Here is a 5914-nt window from a genome sequence, read left to right on the forward strand (position 1 = left end):
CGGAGCCTTCGGTGCCCTCGCCGGGAAGCGCGGCGGCCCCTCCCTCCCTGTCTCCGAGCAGCAGCGCCCTGCAGCTGTCCGGGGATTCCCGGCGGCGGCGCCTGTCGAGTGGCGCGGCTCCAGGTCGCGCCCGGCCGACGGCGCTGGGCATCCTCATCCGGGCATCGACTGCGCCTTCCCTTCGGGGTCGCCCCGGCGGGCGTCGCGCAGGCGGGGTGACTTGCCCTCGCGCTGCAGGGGTGCAGACGGCCAGTGGGAGAACCGACTGGTTTGCCCAAGGTCACGCAGGTGGGACCAGGGAGGCGACCCGGAGCCGGGTCTGGGGGCTTTGACGCCAGCCTGCAGCCGCCGCCGCCGCCGGGCGGCCCCGCGGGGTTTGTGGTTTGTTTCCGATGCTTTCTATTGACCTCCGGGTGGACGAGCCGAGGGGAAAGTGGTGTCTTAACGAAAGCGGTCCTGCTCTGCTCTCCAGGTGTTGGCAGCCTTTGTGGGTTCTAGGTGGGCTGCGCCGCCCGGCCGAGCGTCGAGGGCGGGTGGCAGTTCCCAAACTCGATTGCTCTGTTGGGGGCAGGTCCAAGAGCAGGTTTAAGGAGCCCTTGTTCAGGCAGTTTGTGCCATTTTCGCCTTCGAGTCCTCTGTAATAACTGGTTTCTTTACTTTGCTGTTGATGGCTGTTTGCTTTAATAAGATTTTCTTTGCCTTAAGTAAGTCACTGCCCTTTGCAAATTAGTTTTCTAACAAGAAAATCTTATTTCCTGTGTGTTTAATGACTGGAACAAGTAGCACACTCTGAGGTTTCTACCATTGTCTTTCATTTTGGAACTACTGAGCGATCTGCATTATTTCCCGCCGAGTACCCAGCGCACATACTTTCTGTGTTTAATGCCATTAAAAGAATTTGCTGCAAAATTTGGGTGAGTGGTATGTGATTCGGAGAAAAAGAAAATCACAATTTTGTAAAACTATTTTCCTTTGGAATCTGAAGAACTTGAACCATTATTTCAGAAATATTAAGACTTATCCTAAGATACCTGTTACTTTTCATACTTCAGTTTTTTTCATATTGACACACTTGAGGCAAAAAATATTTCCGCAAATAAGTTTGTGTGAATATACCTGATCTGGTCAAAATCTTCCTAAGAGACATTACGTTTTAGACTACTGATACACTTAAACAGGAGTATTAAATTTGGCAGAATGGCAGTTAATTTATTTTATAGTGCTATAAAATGGACAACGTATCCATTGACAGGTTTCTCTTGAGAGTAAACTGCATCAAGGTATATGGCTGTGGATTTGTCTTTTGGGCTAAGCAGAGGAAAACTTCTGCATCACTAAGATGTGACAAACGTGTTGCTTTCATCTCACTTTATCTTGTTAATTTGTAGTTTTGTTTTAGTTGGGGTGTGGGGGTGGGGAGCAGGTTTTTGTCTTTTTTTCTTTCCAGATTTAGCGATGTAAGAAAATAGAAAGAGGTGATAGTAAATTTGAGTTTGTCTTAAACTAGGAAAGACAGTGGAACAGGATAAGTATACAATTGTGAGGAAACTGCCATGAGTTCATAAGCCGGAAGGACCTTTTTAGAAGCATTTAAGGTTGTTAAGAATAGCATTGGGTTTTTTCTTTAAAAAGTCATTGTGGGCATTATTCAAATGCTGGTTGATAATCTCTGGGATGTAATGTTATTGAAGATTCCCAGGAAGATACTTGGGAAAGGCGGAAACATTTTACATTTTCAGAGGGCCTTTTTCCTTAAAAATACTTGCTAGAGCTTTTTAAAAATTGACATTATTGCCTGAGCCTGAAAGTTTTTAATTGTTATTCATAGTCATACTCCAAATCCCACAGTTTATTTGCCTGTATAATTTGTAACCCAGAGTGAAATTTAAGCAGAATTTATAAGCATAATTTAAGTTGAATTTTTACATTGATGTTTTTTGCTTAATGTTAGTTACTCTTATTTTTGTATAAATAAGTCTGTCATTTAAGAATGAGGGAGATTGGGGCTGGGGCTGTAGCCAAGTGGTAGAGCGTCTGCCTCTCACATGTGAGGCACAGGGTTTGATCCTCAGCTCCACATAAAAATAAAGATATTGTGTCCATCTACAACTAAAAAGATATTTAAGGAAAAAAAAAGAATGAGGAAGATAGTTTTGTCAATAGAATGTACTAATTATTCAGATGTGACAATAGCTACATTTTGTTTTTATTAGATAAAAAATTATCTAATTTAGTAGATAGAAAATTTTGAATACTATAACAGTAACTGCCTTAAGTACTTCTCCCTTGTGCCAGAACTGTGAGCTGAGGTAATACACAAATTTTTTAAAACATGCTTGAGCAGTGTACTTTTGGTAATATTAAAATGTAATTTTTAAATTTCAAGATTTTTTTAAGCCTAATTTCAGGTCTGCAATAAGTGGGTTCAGAATATAAATATTAAAATTTAGTTTTAGAGATTTTTTTGACCATTTGTGAATACCCATCCTTTAGAAACTTACTGACATGGCGTCAGAAAGAACTTCATGGAGCAGGGGCTTTTGGTAGCTTCCAGTGCTTGTCTGTAATGTTTATATAATTTTAAAAACATACATATGGGATGTTTTTATGTGAAAATAAAGTTCACATTGGTATTTGCTGAAGCAAAGTCACTTTTTAAAAAGCTTTAGCAAGTATTTTTAAGGAAAAAGGCCCTCTGAAAATGTAAAATGTTTCCCGCCTTTCCCAGTATCTTAAAATTAATGAGTAGTAAAACTGTTGAAGTAATATTTTTTCCTTGTTCGTACGATGTGCATTTGTAATTCCTAGAAGATATTTAAGCAAACATTTGTTTACTGTTTATTTTAGAATAGCCTTTTTGACTAGTTGAATAGCTTTGCTTCAGAAAGATACTGTTTTGGGGGATTTTTATGTTAAACTTCCTTTGAACTGAAATTTTTGTTCAGTGTAAGAGAATTAGAGTCATTTAGGATTTTTAATTGAATATGGTTTAGAATAAAATATTATTCCCAAATGCAGCTCTGTCAGACTTGTCCATCTGATAGCTCTTTATTCTCCCAAAAGTTAGGGTTTTACTAAATCTTTAGGCATCGTATGTTTTTTATAGTTTTTAACCATTGAGTTCTACATTCTGGATTCATTTAACCTCTTCTTGAAGAACAGACAGTAGAGTTGAGCAGTTTCAGAGAGCTTCTAGCGTAGTTATTATGCAGTACAGTAAATCACTCTTGAGAATTCCCACGGCATGTGTTCCTTCGTGTGTCATCGAGGTACTGAGCAGTCCAAAACTGGTGCAAACAAAAAGACAGTTTTAACTTTCACCATTCACTGCTTTCAACTGTGCTTTGTAGGATCTTCTCCCTCCTCCCTCTGCCTCATGACATCATGGGTAAATGATAGCTTTTCTATCATTTACAGCTATTAAAAGCTCCAGTCTATTCTAGTTTAAACCTTCAATCTCATATTCAGTTTAGAACTCCTTTACTCCCTTACTCAGGGTCTGGCTGCGGCAGCACTTGGGGAAGGGGGGATTGTGCTATGCTCTAGGGTGCCTCTTTTCTCTTAAGACATCTACTTGGACAGGAATTACTCAGAAGAGAAATGGAAAAAGGCAAGTATTTCTTACCAGTTTCTCCTAATCCCTCCACCTCCTTTATTTGTGTGTGTGTGTGTGTGTGTGTGTGGACACGTACTAGGGATTGATCTCAGGAGCATTCTACCTCTGAGATGGTCCTCAGACCATTTTATTTTTTGAGATGGTCTCACTCAATTGCCCAGCTTGGTCTCAGACTAGTCATCCTCCTGCCTCAGCCTCCCAAGTCGCTAGAATTATAGATATGTGCCGTCACACCCAGCTGAGATATGAAACTTTGTTGGGTTTAAAGGTCTCTTGATTAACGATGGCAGGCCATTGATATCCACTGGTGAACAACCACACTGACATTTTTGGTGAGCTCTTGCCAGGAGACTCCCTACTGCACATAGTTCCTGGGTATGAAATTCTCTGTAGCTAAACCTTTTCCAACCCACACACCACTTGTCTATTCCTGTGAATGTGGAGTGTGGGTGAGTTTGGGTGAGGATCTTTTTGCTCTGCAGATTTTTTGATAATGGCAAGACTGCTCAAGTATAAGTGCTTTTGCATTTCCCCCTAATCCCGCTGAAAACTCACTTCCTCTGATGCCGTATGATGTCTTATAGACTGCATAAGTAGTGCCCTTTTTCTGTATCCTTCTACTTCCCATCCATTCTCCTTGTTCCCCTGTTCAAATAGGCAGGCAGTCACTCAATCTACCCAATATTTAGACACTGAAATGGAGGATGAGATGCCAGTCTCTCCTCCTTCTGGGAACTTTGATCTTAGTGAGTGATTTTTCTTGGAGGCCTCCACCTCTGTTTTTGGGTGAACACCACCTTATGACTCCTGTGTTCTCTCTGAAGACTTGGAAGATATCTAATTCTTTCCTCTCCTCTGCCACTTGCTTCCATAGAGGGCAGGTGGTGGTTAGGGTGCCAGGGCCCTGAGGTGTTTGTGTGTAGGGAGATGAGGGGGCCAAAACACCACAGAGATTTGATCTTTTTTTTTTTTTGGTACTGGAGATGGAACCCAAGAGTGCTTTACCACTGAGCTACATCCTCAGTCCTTTTTATTTTTTATTTTGAGACAGTCTCACTAAGTTGATGAGGATGGCCTTGAACTTGCCGTCTTCCTACCACAGCCTCCTGAGTTGCTGGAATTATAGGCTGTACCAGTGTGCCTTGATCCTTGATGTTTGTATAATCCATTCTCTTTTCACAGATTCAACCAACCACAGTTAAAAAATATTCGAGAAAAAAAATTGCATTTTTACTAAACATGTAGAGAGACTTTTTTCTTGTCATTATTCCCTAACAAACAATATAGTCACAACTCTTTACATAGCACTTATGTTGTATTAAATATTATACTATAAATATCCTGGGTATGCTTTATAGTACAGGGAGGATGTACATAAGTTATGTGCAAATACTATGTAATTTTATATAAGGGACTTTAGCATCCACCTAATCCCTATGGATAAGGAGGGAATGACTATCTTCTCAGCTTTTTTTTTTTTCCCCAGATTTTGGGGCAACGGGACTAGGTCCACTCGGCATCTAACAAACAATATGAAGTCCTGTAGGCCTAAGAATGTCTCACTGTGCAGAATTCAGTTTTTCCTTTTCTTTTATTTCTCTCTTTTTGATTTTTTTTGGTTTGTTTTTTGTTTTACTTCCTGGATCCTGACTGGTAAAGTGTTAACTTGTGTATATCTTAATTTATGACTCTTGTAAGATATCCCTACACCTAAGAGCCTAAGTAAAGCTGAAGGACAAATTCAGGGGTTAATAATCTAATTTTAATTATTCCTGCCATATGCTGGCTTTCCTAGGAATATAAATCCAAACAGAAATACAGTATTGGAACTTTTCTCCTTCTGTTAGCTAAATAAACCAGTTAAATCTGCTAAGTGATTTTTTATATGATGAGGAAAAAGTAACTTTCTATCTGAAAGCATCAATATTTGATGTAGTAATTATGGGCTTATTTAATACTTCATTCAGCAAATAGTTTTTGAGTGTCTTCCATGTGCCAGCTGCTGTTTTAGGTATTAGAGAAATAGACATGAATAACATTTTTTTTTTTTATCACTTATTAATCATTTGCCACTGTTTTAATCGTTTGCTAATTTTTTTTTTTTAAATTTTTTATTGTGGGTTGTTCAAAACGTTACAAATTTCTTGGCATATCATATTTGACACTTTGATTCAAGTGGGTTATGAACTCCCACCTTCACCCCATACACAGATTGCAGAATCACATCAGTTACACATCCATTGATTTACAAATTGCCATCCTAGTGTCTGTTGTGCTCCGCTGCCTTTCCCATCCTCC

The 5914-nt window shown here is 39.8% G+C and overlaps 1 protein-coding gene across 1 annotated transcript in view; it reads left to right on the plus strand.

The window, feature by feature from the left end:
- The first annotated feature begins 141 nt into the window (after positions 1-141).
- Positions 142-5914, plus strand: part of Plekha1 (pleckstrin homology domain containing A1) — a 61938-nt gene continuing 56165 nt past the window's right edge. The window contains exon 1 of the mRNA XM_015498353.2: positions 142-288. The gene's annotated coding sequence lies outside the window, so the exon portion shown is untranslated. The remainder of the gene's footprint in view (positions 289-5914) is intronic.

This window comes from Marmota marmota, unplaced genomic scaffold, assembly GCF_001458135.2.
Source record: "Marmota marmota marmota unplaced genomic scaffold, marMar, whole genome shotgun sequence".
NCBI lineage: Eukaryota > Metazoa > Chordata > Mammalia > Rodentia > Sciuridae > Marmota > Marmota marmota.